General features: G+C 49.0%; 1 long non-coding RNA gene across 1 annotated transcript; it reads left to right on the top strand.

Annotated features, from left to right (window-relative positions):
- The first annotated feature begins 1,058 nt into the window (after nt 1–1,058).
- LOC138690313 (uncharacterized) lies at nt 1,059–12,179 on the top strand. Its single transcript, XR_011329137.1, has 3 exons — nt 1,059–2,794; nt 3,114–7,336; nt 7,571–12,179. It is a non-coding gene; the product is annotated as an uncharacterized lncRNA (long non-coding RNA).
- The last annotated feature ends 2,670 nt before the right edge of the window (nt 12,180–14,849 follow it).

Raw genomic sequence — 14,849 nt, 5'->3', positions numbered from 1 at the left:
GAACAGCTTGGGTGTCTTTTCCAGGAAGTCGAGTGCATGCTCCCTGCTTCTTCTTTCTCTGTGGACTTTCGGAGTTCAGCTTAAATCAGATCCTGAAAACAGCATCCTGCTGCACAAGAGCCAATGGTCCTAGAAACAGGCTCTTACTATAAAAAATCCTACAGGAGCCAGATGCTCCTGACCCTGACAAAGATTGATCAAGTGGCTGGTTCTATCACCTTTCACTTTGCTTTGGCAAGGGGGGAAGCACAGAATGATGGAAAATTTTCAGGTGGAGTTGTATTTAAGGGTGTTTTTTTTTGTTTTAAGTGCTGCACACAGGAAAGAGTCATTCTACAGAATGCAGTGCCAGCACAGAGACAGAAAGAAGGGAGGACTATAGGTCCTGAGGAGCAGTCATTCCTGAATGCAGCGTGCTACAGGTTTATGCTTTGCGAGAGGTCGGATTAGATGATTACCACGGGAAGGAAATCTATTAAATGATTCTGCTGGAGGTACGGGAGGCTCTGCGACAAGTCTCCTGGGGCGGGGTGAATCTTTGGCCAGAGAACCGCTTCGGAGACCGAAGAAGAGAGAGAGATGCTCGACTGCGCTGCCAGTCCTTGCAGAACCGCTGCGCCCGGTCTTCCCGCGGGTCCTTCTGCGGCGAAGGACGGCGACTCCTTCATCGGCGGGTCTGATCGCCTCCGACCTGCCCGGTACGTCACGACGCTTCTTTAAACCGCTGCTTAGGGTCGTGACGGACGTAACTCGCTTCCGTTTCGAGGCCCGTTCTGGCCCGCTGCTGCCGCGGCAGGTGTTCCCGTCAGGCAGGATCCGGCCCAGGCTCTGCAAGGCCGGACCGCGGCCGAGGCGGGCGGACCCCCCCCCCGGGCCGCCGCCTCCGCCGCCGCCGCCATTTTCCTGCGCGCCGCCAGGGGGTGCTGCGCCGTGCGCTGCGCCGGGAGGGGGCGGGGCCGCCCGCCCCGCCCCGCCCCGCCCCGCCGCGGGCTGGCACGGCCCGCTGCCCCCCCCCCCCGGCTGCTGCAGCCCCCCCCCCCCCCCCGGTTTTGGTGGTCTTGGCCTGCAGGCCGGCAGCCTCGGTCGGTGCGACTCGGCTACCCGTGAGGACGATGCTTGTGGCCGTAGTGTTCCGCACGGGGGGGGGAAACGTCGACGCGGCCGATGAGGCGGCTGTGGTATCTCGGGGACGAGTGTGTGTCGCAAATAACGTCCGAGGGAGCCGACCTGGCTGTTCACCGGGATCGGTTTATTGACTTTGCGCTCCTCGGCAGAGTCACCAGACGTCATTTAAGGGAAGAGGTTTAAGACAAAGCCAGAGAGAGCGTCAGTCTGGGAATGGCGTCCCTTGGCTTATCTCCTGTCCTCCACGGCGTTCGGCCGTTCCCCCGCGCCCCGTCGGCGGCAGGCCGTGCGTACCGCCTGGCGTCCCTCGGATCGGGGGTCGTTGCGCAGAACATCCCTTACAAAGGCACCTCTCGGCGCAAAGGCCGTCCCTGGGAGCAGGGTCCTAGGTTGAAATGAAACCTTCTTGGAATAAGTAAATGCCAGGGGGTTATTTCCTATTAAGCTAGCAGATTGTTCATTTTGCTGCAGTTTGCGGTGTCCGACCACATACGGGTGGATACTTCTTGTCTTCCTTCCTCTTTATATTTCCAGTCTGGGAAACGGCAAAAAAGTTAGTGAAAAGCGTAACATCTGTGTGAGAGAGAGAGAAAAGGATGAGGCGGGCTGGCCAGGCAACGAGCCTCAGGAGATGGTAACACAGAAGAGCTATTCATTCTGAAAGCCAGTTGCTCCTCGCCCTGCTAGATTATAAATTGGACACCTTATTAAGAGTTGATCCTCCAGCAGCCCCACCCAGGGCTGTGCTCATGCTCTAAACCAGTGGAACGTAATCCCATTTCACTATTGATGCCTGTTACTGGATAAGCACATGTGCAAGCAGGGCAGAGGATACTAGGCAGAAAGCAGCAGCACCCTGGCTGTTTTCTGAATTGTCAGTTTAAGAAAAGAAGAGAGAGTTTTGGGAGAGAATGGGGACAAGGTTGGTTTGCACTAAAATTTAGGCACTTTTATGATGATGCTAGCTGCCTTACCAAATAATTAAACCAGCATAGATTTGCTTTTGCTTGTTTTTTTTTGCTTGTTTTCTCAGTTGTAACCTAAAAATGCTGACTCACTGGCATGGTGTGCCAACCCAAATGTTGCTGCTAGAATCAACCACTGGAAGAGCCTGAAGAGATACAACCCCACCATGGCGTAGGCTTCAAGTGGGCCTCTTCAGTGATTCCAGGTTTCTCTTCTGATGGTTTGCTTGGTCACTTACGTCTTGTCAGATTAGCCCAAAGGTCTGTACAAATTTAGGCAGATGTCAAGTTGAACAGTTGTGGTGAAAATTTCATGTGAACATAAGTTTAACAAATTCAGCAAAGTTTTATCATCCTTGGCAAGACTTCCAAGCTTTTCAACCTTCGCGCACCTTTTAGCCCTTTGAAAAGTTGTCCGACTGGCATTTGAAATGCACAAAGTTATTGCCAGTTGTTGTCAGCAATAAATACCTGACGTGTATCCTTCAGGTCTTATTTTGGTGCTGAAGCAAACAGGATGGACTATTATAAACCTGTTTTAGTGTCTCTGAACAGTATCCCTGCTCGTACACACATTTTTTCCTTCCACGCAAAACCAGCTGGGGGGTTCATGCAATGCTGGGTGCATCGTGAGGATTCTGTATCATCAGAGCATTTATTCTGAATATTGTCTAGATACACAGCTGGTTGGTTCCCCTATTGAGGTACCTCTGTTCTACTTTCCTTGGCAAGCAATTTAAACATAGATATATTGCAACTGAGCAGTGGTCAGGATATTCAAAAGTAATGTGGAAATGCAACCTTAAAACAAGGGCCCCTCCTTGTGTAGCAGTGAGTTATGGACATAGATTCAGGTGTAGTTCAGTGGTATCTCCTAGACTTTTTGACTTGTTTTGCATCTCATATAATTGAAAAGCAGCTTTTGTGTTTGTGTTTGGTTTAGGAGGAAATAAATTTATTTCAGATCTGATTATCATTAGTGACTCATTTGTCATTTGAAAATGTTTTTGTGATTCTCTCCAGGTTCTGAGTCCCTGACGGTCACTGGTGTCTTGGAAAGCAATGACTCCTCAGATGTTTCTGGATACCTTTATGTATCTGCCTCCAATTACTTTATGAGCTCATGAAAATGAACACAAGGCATCTTTGACATTCCTCTCTCTTTTGCTCTCCTATTTTTTACATAGGGTACTTTTGCCAGTAACTTTTTCCTAGTAAAACAATGCCTCTGAATTTGTGCTCTGTGTGTATGTCTGTCTGTGTATGTGATTACATGTGCCCTACCTCCCCACCTCCCCCAAAGCATGAGCCTGTTGGTCAGTTAATTTGGCAAAAGAATATAGATCTGAAAGTGAAGTTCCTATAAGGTTGAAAGAGAGAGGCAGATGGGTACACAAGAGAGCCTGTTTGTGCTAGAAGCATCAAGGTGCTGCCACTTCAGCTCACTTTTTATCAGGCACCAGAGAACCCCCACTGAAGTGTACCCTTGGAATTCAGACTTCATCCTGTCTGTCAGTCATGGACTACTTGTTTATACTGGTGGTTTTGGTATGGTTAGAATAGAGACAGGAAAGCTGGGTTGAAAAACTGGAGTTTCTCTTTTGTTCCGCACTTTTGAGATTTATGGTTGTCTCCTGCAGATGATCAGGAGTTCCTAGGCAGTAGGCAATCTGTCCCTGGTGCACACACCCTTCAAATTGGGTATTTATTTTGTTACAGAGCAATGTAACTGTCAGGTTTCAGTATAATACTAGATGTGTGGATGTCCTTAAACCAATTTTTGCTAAGGTCATGAAGGCTTTGAACATAAGGGCAAAGCCTTGAATTTAATCTGGGATTGAGTGGTCAGCAGAGCAAAGAACAAAGCTCAAGCTTGTTTGGTGGTCTTGTACTGCTGAATAAATGGACTGAAGCATTCTTGTATGGGGTATCATTTCTAAATTTGCTAGGTTGTAGAAATTAAGCATAAGGGCCAAGTTCAATCTAGCAAGTAATCTGATCAGAAATAGTGCTGAAGGATTGAGGCTTTTGCAGCAACAGTTATTGGGGTTTCCAGGATGAATGAGTTCAGATGAACATTAAATCTTCAATTAGTCTTAATGCCGGTGATGGGGAATGGTTGACATTATGGAAATGTAAAATACTTTCCTATACCATCATCAGCCCAGGCTCTTGTGACAATTCAGCTTCAGCCAACTGCTCTTCATTCATTTGCTGATCTCAGCCAAGCCCTTGAAGAGCTGGGTAATGGTGTTATTTGCATGGGAGGTGAAGATGATGTAGAGATGGGTGTTATATGTGTACTGCTGACAAGTCAGTCCATGGTGCCACCGAATCTTCTCTAGAGGCTTTATATAGATGTTGAACACGCTGGGTGAGGGGAAAGAATCTTGTGTTATTCAGCAGGTGGAAAAGGTTTTGGAGGTTAAGGAAAGAGCAAGTGTTTATCATAAATCTCTTTGAGTGTACAAGACATTTATGCAAGGGATGTCTGAAGATGTACCAGCTCAGTTCCATAAGGCTGCGGACAGACATTTATTTTCAAACAGCTGAGCTGGCTGGAGATCTTACAGCCATTCCAGATGCTTGCTACGAATCCTCTGCTGATGCCGCCTGTACTCCTTGCTCTGCTATTAGAAAAGGTGGTCCAAGGTCTTAATCTGTCAGGTGAAGCCTCTCAGATAGTTTTAAGTGCTGACGAAGGTAGTGTTAACCCAGTTGACATTGCTTTACCTTTAAGAGAGAGCTGTTTACTAGCACAACCTTACCCTGAGTTTTAGAAAGGATGGAGAGGAGAGAAGGTGGCTGCAGCCTTTCTCACAGAACATGTCCACAGCCCCAGACAGTTCCTGCATTGCCTCCTACAGGTCTGAAAATAGGTAAGGCACGTGTCTGGGACTGGATACATCTACTGGAATAGACTATGTTACTCCTGTTTTGTGTGAATATGTGCTTGGATATTTTGTGCCAAGCACGTGTGTAAAATACGTGTGAAGTACTTGTTTGTTACATGAGCAACTAAAATGGAGTATTTGGAGCTGTGTCAGCCTCCTGTGTAAGCAAGAGCTCTAGGATAGGTACACAGTGTGGTAGAAACCCAGGTAACTAAGAGATCATTATTATCCAAATTTACTAACAGAGCATTTACAAGAAATTGGTATTAATTACTATGTTAGTACCACTGTGGTTAAAGCTGAACCAGCAAGTTATAAAAAAATCTTTAAGAATATCCAGTTGGGGCAAAGAAGAAAGCTCCTGTGCTCAAGGGATCATTCAGAAATGGCAGGAAGCGGGAAGAAAATGTGCAGGTGGTTTTTAAGAGATCCTACAGGGTTTCCAGATCCAAAAATACAGAATTGTTGAAGAATCCTTGATGCATGCACAGGCAAAATGGAGCAAGCTGTAACACTGTGTGTGGCCTAGTGGTAAACATGTCTGTGTGTTGGTACTGCTTCAACACAGAGAGCTGATAGTACCCACTACTATGATTTTCAGGTAGCGAAATGTGCTTTCCATTATTGAATGGTCCCCTCTGAGGACCTGGGAGTCTTCCCAGCATCCCAGAAACAACCTGCAGCCTTTCTGAAACATGGAAATGAGCACACAGTTTTAAAATTCTCCCTTCATCAAGAAAAAAACCTGCCCTTTCCTGTAAAGCTGCTGATTTACTGTTTATTGTCATAACATGACACAAACATGTTAAAATGGGCCACCCTAATGTCTGAGTCTGGCTCTAAACAAGATTCCTAACTTACTGGTCATCCTGTTTCTGAACTGGGCCAGAATGGAGCATCCTACCTTAACAACAGCCTGAAACTCTAGTGGAATTTAGACTTGGATCCAAACTCAAGGCACAGGCTCTTCTCTAAATAAAAATAACTAGATCACAAGCTATTTTGGGGTGGTGACTTTTACACAAGAAACGTAGGGCTTACACAGGTTTTTACTCCTGTCAAATACATCTGGATGCTGTCCTTCTTCCAGCCGATATTCTGAAAGTGCTTTCATCAGGTCATAGCCAAATAACTCCAACTGGAAGGTGGAAACTGAAGAACAACTGACATTATTCATGGTAAACACTGGTGTTTTTTTAGATTTTTTTTTCCCTTTTCTTCCATGCAGAAAATTCTGCTACTCTGGTTGCTGCTGATGCTGATATAATTTCTGTCATGGCCTGTGATGAATAGCATATGCAATGCTGGGTCAAGATAAGAGCCAACAGCATGTTGGAAAGCATTCTCTAAATATGCATCCCAATGGTTCTGGCTTTCTTGACAGGGAGGTGTTTAATGAAATTGCCATGCCTGGTACCATTTACATAGCTGCCAAAGCCGCTGATCGCTATCACCTCCTCCCTTCCCCTAGCATCTGCTAGCAAATCTTCTGTTTTTTCCTGCTTACTTGGCTATACCTAGTATAACGATATGAATAGTTTCCATTCATGAAGAATGTGGTGGGATAGAGCTAGTTATAACGGATAGGAAGCAAAGGAGGAAGCAGTGTGCTGGCACCTTATTGTCAATGGCACCAAGTAGCAAGCACTAAAGCATGTTTTATATCAGTGGGAGCTGGCTGTGTGTGGTACCCTACTGGGAGCGTTCCCATGGTGCCTAGTGGATGGATGGCAGGGTTTCGTTGCTGTATTTTAAGGTAAGAGCACTTATCACCTTGGGAGCTCCAAGCACTCTATGAACTTCAGTTAATTTAAAGCTCTGGAGTGTATAAATTACTATCCTGTTGTATCGAGGAGCAAACTGGTTTGCTTAAGATGTCACAGGAAGTTTTCAGCTTTGCCGAGGGTATAAACTAGGTCTTCTGAGTCACGGGTCTGGGCTATAATCGAAGGAGTCTTCTTCCTTTTAACATAGCTGGCCTACCTTCTCTTTGATGTTATCCCATCTTCCCCTAATCACTGGGTGACATCTGATCTCTGTAACTTTTGTATGGCATCCAAGATCTACTGTATTTGGTCCAAGATCTCACCTTTCATTTCTGGCTCTTCTAATTCTGTTTCAGTCCCTGGCAATTCCAGGAGGCTCATCCTAAGCCCAGCTGCCAAGCCCTTGGAAAGCAGGGTGCGCCTTGGTGGTGTATCTTGCCATGGCATGGAGATTTCCCAGGACCAGCCACAGGAATGGTTGCAGTGTCCTCCACTAAAGTCTAGCGTGGCAAATGGCTATTGCCACCCCCACACTTCCTGCAATTTCTGCTTAAACACAGTGTTCTTTACTCGCTGCCTGCGGTTGGTATGTAAAGCTGCTTTCTGTAGGTTTAAAGCTGCTGCCCCCTCCAAAGTGGCTTTATTTTAGTGTTCAGTTCAGTGATTTCGACAGAGTACCTACTAGCTGGTATCTAAGGTTTTATTTAGGGTCAAGTTAACATACAGCATTGCTTTTGTCAACATTATTATTTTTCTTTTGTCTCTAATCTCACTAATTGTTTTAGGTTTCTTTTGTCTCTTTTTTCCCCTCTCCTTTTAGGATTTGCAGTTGTTCTTTTCAGCTATGGATGTCATGGACCAAATCCTGCCCTAATTTACACCTGTAAGACCAATGGAGCTGCATGCATGCACATGAGGAGAGAGTTAATAAGATGCTGAAGTTGTTTCCCTGTTTTGAAAAGTCACGTGGTCTAGAGGATTGATGCTGGGAAGTATCATTTAGGATTATATAATTCCTAAATCTGTAAATCCTGATGTACAGATAGCTTGTCCCATGGCTGTATAATTTTATTGGTGATAAAATATATACACTTTAAAAATTTTAGATGCTGTACTGGTAGAACCCCTTACTGGAGTTATAACACTTGTATAACAGCTTTTTACACAATACAGCGCTTTTCCCATCGTACCTAGTACTAAAGGCTTATCTACACCAGGAGATTTCACAGGTTGAGAATGTATTCACATAATGTTTAACATTTGTACAAAGGGTGAAAATTGAGATTTAGGTTTCGTTTTGGAGAGGATTTTTACTTTTCAGAATTTGATTTGGCAAATTTTAAAACCTTCTGGTTTTTCACTCCGAACTTTTGTTTTTGTTTTGTTTTGGATCAATTGGAAGTTTTGATTTTGAGTTTTGTGGCTTACCTAATGCAATAGAAACAGACACAAAATTAAAATGAAAGTAGTTTTGAAATAATAATAAAAAAAAGCTGCTATGTTGCATTTCAAACATGCTGAAAAATGTTCCACACCACTGGAACTCTTTGTTTTCCTGATTTTCTTCTTAAGGGAAATCCTGGTGAAATCAGCTGGATTTTGTGATGTGTTTTGATTCCAGCAGAACAGCATTCCAGCAGAGATTTTTTCCTGGTGGATGGAGAAAAGCAGGACCAGCAGAGCTCCTCATGCAGAGGATGTTATTCCAGAAGAAGAGCACTCCCTCACCCGCGGAGAGGAGTGATCCAATACGCCTTCTGTCTGGGGGCAGGAGGGGGAAGGAGGGAGGAGGGGGGGGGGATAAGGATGCTTCCTTCCCAGCACTCAGGGCTGCCGGCCAAGAATGTAAGTCTAAATTCAAGCCTGGCGAGTGCTGTGCCAGATCCAGAGAGTTTGGAGTCCCTTTGTCCAGAAGCTTTCAATACTTGAGGGAGCTGCCAAATGGGATGTGTGGCATCCATGTAATATATCTGATGCATGAAAACTGGTTCCTACTGAGCTTACCGTGGTGCCTGAGGCAAAAGTACTTCTGATTCCCCACATGATGCAGCCATCACCAGACTACTGCTGTTCTCCTTAAACCCGGCCACAATGGCAGTTCAGGACAACCTCCCGCCTCAGGTCAGGCTGAGGCAGGTGGCACGCACAGGGAGAGGAAAGGTAGTGCTGCCTTTGACCCTGCTTTCTCTCTCTGGAAAGGGAGGACCTGATGCTGTTTGCATTTCTCCCTAGGCTGAACCAGTAAGTCTGATGACAGAAATGAACCTTTCCCCCTGGACACAAGCCAAAAGACTTTTTTTTTCTCTTTCCCTTCCCCTCCTGATTCTTTCATAACCGTCATTTTCACGTATCTCTGGAACATATCACGTACTACTGTCATGTGCTGTAGGTGTGCTCCCGTTTTTTCTTCAGCTACAGCCTGCTGCCCATCTGCCAGATAAAAGTCTCTCCTTGTCTGGCTGATGCTTGCCACAGGTGACAGGGTGGACCGAAGCCATTGCTTCTGCCCCAGGGGAGAGCCTCCACATCTAGGAGAGAAAGAAATCTGCTCTGGAAACACCATCTAGCAGCCTCCGTGTCAACAGAGACGTAGCAATTCCTGTGGGATGAGAGTGCCTGTGTTCCTCTGCCTCGTTGGAAAGTTCAGCCAGTTGTGCTTGTGCAAACCCCTGGAGGAGTCTGAGGTTGAGCAGGTGTCAGTGAGGACATAGCCTGGGTTGCAGAACTCCTACGACAGGCTGTGCCGGACAGAGAGGAAACTTGTCTTGGTAGGAATTGTTTTTGTGTTTCATAGGCGTGCCAATGTAGGACAATAGGCAGGGGGAATCCCATGATGTTGCTTCCCATGCCAGTAGTACCCAAGTGGGTTTCCCATTTCTGTACTAATGGGGTTCACATCAAATGCCAAGGGTTGCTGAGGGCTGCCTGTGGAGCAACTCTGATACAGGACATGCCATTGCAGAGCCCTGCACAAGGGCATCGGTTCAGCCAGCGCCCAGGCAGAGGTGGAGCAGAAGCAATGTGGTTTGATGGGGCATGGTTCTTTTAGACTTGAATCCCACTAATCCAGGTCTGAAAGGGCCCACGGCAATGTGTGGCAATAGGTTTACAGCCCAGGTCCATACCTGGATCCAGGCCACTGTAGAGACTACAGGAGATGTAATCTCTCCATCCCTCATCCTCCTGACGTCAGTCACGATCCTGGCACACGTTCCTTCAGGTTTCTGGGGCTTCTTGTGAAGCCATGCTGCTGCACTGAGAGAAGGAGCTCTGGACCAGAAAATGAGAGCCAAAGCTTTTTCCTGGGGCTATCCTAGCCTGGGCAACCACACTGTCTGCTGGGCTGCAGCCTGGCTGCTCCAGCTCCACAGGCAGCAGCCCTGCTTGTCCCCTGCAGCGTGTGCCAGGAGTGGAGTTTCAGCTGCAAAATGGAGCGTGGTCTCTCCTGCCCTCCCTGGGTCAGGGTCCAGAGAGCATGCCCTTTCCCCGGCATCTCACCCATGTGGGCGATGCCCTTTCCCTGGCATCACACCTGCTCCGTCATCTTCTCCTCCGCTCACAACGGTGCTGCTTTTTCCCCAAGCACAGCGAGCAATCCCCCGCCTTACTGTCCCGTGCTGGCCAGGAGTGAGGCTTTCTGTGTGAGCCTCCCAGGCAGTGTGACTTGTTTCCAACGCACTACAGCCAGGCCTCTGTTCAGATGAATGTCCCTGTTAAATATGTATGAATCCGATTGACTTCGACTTCCTAGTTGTCCAGGTTTTATTCCTTTTTATTCATTCATGGATGCCTCCTGCTAAATAGGGAGTCGTGGCCATGTCTCAGTGAGTTTTGACTTGTTTGAGAGGCTGCCCTCAATCTGCTCGTCTTTAAAGCTTCCTCCCCTCCTCCTCCGCTCCATCTCCCTCTGGCTCATTTCCCCCCGGCTCCTCTCTCTCTGCAGCTGCTGGACAGCTTTGTGACCACCAATTAGGATGGCTGTTTGCCACTCTCCCATGATTGCTGCCATGTGCTGTTTTCCTTATGCCTGTTCCCTGTTTTCTTCTCTGGTCAAAGAGGAATTCTCCTCCACAGAGAGAGAAGCAGGCATGGTTGTCTCTGGGCTGAAGTGGGAGCTCGTGCTTAGCTCTTACTCCATGGAAAGCCTAGCATTTTTTTTTATGACGACCACGTACACTTGGCAAGCAGCAGTGGCTTTCTCAACCCAGCTGTTCACCGCCTCTCTGCCACAGGTTACCAGCCATCAGGCAAGCAAAACGCGTGCTCGCACCTCGGCTGCGGCCATGCGAAGCCCGGTGGCTTCATGAGAGTGGCTGATGCCACCGAGGCTGCGGATGGTCGGTGGAGCAGCAGAAGGAGCCTCTTAAGGATGGCAGGCTTTTTGTCACGCTGGCTCCCGGCAGGAGGGGGGGTGAGCGGTGAGGGGCAGCCTCGCAGCCCCAGGGGCTCGCTTAGCGAGCACTCGCTTCTCGATGCTGCAAGCACTGGTGGTGGAGCTGGAACAGGAGGCTGATGATTTATAAATAGACTTATTGTTGCAAATGGGGCAAAAGTCCTAGTGACAGTGGTGCCTGTGTACAGGCAGGTGAGCTTGTAAAACCTGCCTGTGCTGGGCCTGAGGACTTAGGACGGGATTTTCAGTGGTGCCAAAGGAACCTCAGTACCTGACTGCTGCTGAGGTTTTGCCTTTCAAGCTTTTGGGAGCTTGTTGTTTCCTTTCCTCCCAGCCATCAGGGAATCCTCCCAGACAGGCAACGCTTGCAGTGATGTGAAATAACAGCAAGTTTTGGCAGAGAGATCTCCAAGCGCACGTGCTGGCCCACAAGCTAGAGTGCCACCCGCTGAAGCGGTGGCTGGTCAGAAATGCCACCTAAGCCCAGATGAAATCAAGGGCTTGTAGATTTTGCAGCCTGCCCCTGCTGCGCGTGTCCTACCAGGGCCTTTCAGGGAAGCTGGTGAGACAACTGATGCCTCAGACATCACGGGCCCAGGAAAGAGGACGTCTCCTGCGCCCCGTTGTGTTCCCTGGACGTTTCATGCTGGGTAGCAGTCTCCTGCAGAGACCTGCACAGGCCACCTGGCTGGGCAGGAGATGTCGGGTGTCCTCCTCCTGCCTAATCCAGGAGGGCATGAACTGAACAAGGAAGCGCTTTTCCCTCCTCTGCCACAAAAATCTGTTCCTGCGTTTTCCTGGGAGCGCCCGCAGCACTGGCTCTGCCGGGAAGTCTGCTGTGGCCTGTGAGCCGCCCCAGCCTCTGACTGAGGCACCAGGTTCCTGTTGACTCCCAGCCAGAGCCACCTGCGAAATGGCCGTCTGCGAGTCAGGGCGAGCTGGCACCCGCCAGGCCGCTTCACCGCCTGCCTGGGCGAGGGGCAGCCTCCTCGGCCGCCGCGGGTGGTGGCCAGGTCCCCCGCTGTCTGTTGGGTGGTCTTCCTCCAGGGATAAAGCCCCGTGAGACCCACCCTCGTCCCTCCGTGACCAGGGACGGGACCGTGCTGCTGCGGCAGGAGAGCCAGTGAGAAAGCGGCTGGTTCTCCTTCCCCCTCCCCAGCACATGTTATTTTACAGTTAAAATGTATTTATTTTATTTTACTCCATCCTATTCCGTTTATTTTTTACATATTTATTTTTACTTCGCTCTCTTTATTTTTACCTTGTTCTTTCTTATTTTACTTTGCCCAGCTCTGTCTTACCGAACTCCCCTCCCCGAGCGCTCTTCGGGCTGACAGTCAGTCTCTCTCACCCCGCTCCCTGCACCTCCCTCCCTTTCTGCTCGGCGGGAAGGTTGTTCCTCAGGCGCTGGAGCTCGTCCCTGCACGTAGTCCGTCATTTAGCCGAGGAGCAGTGGGAGGGCTGTCCCGCCGCCCCGGCCGGGCGGCAGTGCCGGTGCCAGGCTGGTCTTCGCCGTGTGTGACTCGGCTGTCCCATCGTCCTGCGGCCGCTTGCTCCCGCGCGCTCGCTGACCTTCTCCTGCCAGGTCCAGGATGGGGCCACAGGCCACCTCTCCCGCACCCCCGTCCCTCTTTAAAGATACAATATGATTCCTTTATCTCCCGGCGCCAGGCGAGCCTGGGACGCTCAGAGGTGCAGATAACATTGTGGGGGCCAGGCAGGCGAGCAGGGACCTCTCCTCTCCCCCAGCGCTCAGCAGATGACCGCCTGGTCATCTGCCTGCCCTTGCTTTTATTTCTGGCGAGCGCAGAGGGATCCAGCTGCCATTTCTGCCCCGTCAGCAAACTGCAGTGCGGCCCTTCCCGGTCCCAGTGGCAGGGTGGGTGGCCAAAGCCCTGGGAGAAGGGGCAGCAGGCAGGAGCGAGCGGGCAGCAGCGGCCGGCGGCTGCCCTGTGGGGAGCTGCAGGGCTCGGCGGGGCCATGGTGGCCTGAAGGGGATGGATGGGTTCAGGCTGCGGTGCAAAAAGCTAGCGGGGAAGCCAGGACGTGCACAAAAAAAGTAGTTTATGGCCTGGCAAGGGAGTTAGGGAGGAACTTGATCCCTCCTTAAACCGCAAGTGGGTATTCGGGGTTCTTGTTTCTTCGGGTCTGCTTGTCCAGGGGCACAAGTATCTGGCCCCGTGGATGCTTATGAATATCCAGTTACTTAGGTGCTGAGGCATAGATTCAAAACTACTCTTGGTAAAATCACAGAAGAAAGAGCAAAATTTTAGTCACTGTTAGCACAGATAACTGGTGATGCTTCCTTCCAATACCACAGTGCATTTTCCTATGATATTTTACAGTGAGAACATAAAGCCTGGCATCTTTTAATTTTATAATCGAAACATGTTTACAACAACAAAAATACGTGGGAATTCAATATTGTTCAGGTTATTGGATTAAAAGCCTGTCTCTCAACTTATTTACCCCTCTGCCTATGGCTTTTATTGCACCTGTTTCCACAAGCATCGGAGCATTTGTGTTTTGTCTGTCTTTTCCATGGCAAGATGAAATCATCTTGGAGCATGGGTGCGGTGGTGAAAGACGCACGTAGTGGATTTACATCTCTGGGATAAAGGGAGAAGCTGAAGAAAGATTCCCCCGTGAGCTGGCTCTTATCGTCAGCGCAAAGGTCTTAGTCAGCACAAGCCCAGACTGCCAAAATTGTGCAGCCTGGTGCTGTCAGGGCTAGAGCCCCTGCAGCCTCCTGATTCCCTGGATCAGCCAAGGACGAAGGCTCTGGGAGCTGGTGCTCCTCTGGCAGGGTCTGCTGAGCCCAGGTCAGGCGAGCGGCAGGCATCTGAAACATGGCATGTGACCCTGCTCCTCTGGAGCTTGGGAAAACACCCTCCTGTTTGATTTTAACAAATCACCCCGAGGCCAGGTCCTGTAGCATGTTGAGCATCCATGGATATTGGCTAGAGCTGCGTGAAACCTAATGTTTTGGAGAATAATTGCCATGATACAGACGTGATACTCAAGTGTGATATTGCGTGTTTAAGTACTCGGGTTTCGGGCAGCAAGGATGTACAGATACTCTGACTCACTAGAAGAAAAATTACTTCTAGTGACTCAAAGGCTTGGATGCGGTTGTTTCCTAGTTAATCACTCTACCATGGGTCCAAAATCCTCCTTTGAGGACCAGAGAAAGTTTGTGGCCTTGAGGATCCTTCCCACTCCGGTGCAGCTCTCTGGGTGGAGAGATTAACCTCTTGCTGCCCATCAGTACCATCTGCAGACCTAATTCATTTCTGGGCTCTTACCACAAATGACCTGGTAGGCTCTGAAAGCCTGACGGTGGTAGTTTTGCCTAAAAGATGGACTCTGGGGGGGACACGTGGACTTCATTGGGGTTACCATGTGATTTGAGGAATCGCCACAAAGGTATACTGCAGGTTTGGCAGGGATCCCGTGATCTGAGGACACAGGGGGTGTGTGGACACAGGGGTTGTCATTCCTGGGAAGAGATGGATCCAGCAGTGCACTAGAGCTGGGGAAGCCCAGGGAACCCCGCTACCCTGCCCTTCTTTTGCAAGAGCACAGTAAGAGATGCCACCCTTTACCTTGATGTGGCCGGTCAACCAGGAAACTGTTCCCATTGAACAAAAGGTGAAATTTCTCTCTTTTGTAGCTTTGTGTTTGATTTTTGTGTCCTGTGGTTATT

Source organism: Haliaeetus albicilla, chromosome 21 (genome assembly GCF_947461875.1).
Source record: "Haliaeetus albicilla chromosome 21, bHalAlb1.1, whole genome shotgun sequence".
NCBI lineage: Eukaryota > Metazoa > Chordata > Aves > Accipitriformes > Accipitridae > Haliaeetus > Haliaeetus albicilla.
Note: the sequence above shows the minus strand (reverse complement) of the source record. Positions and strands in the feature narration are given on the sequence as shown.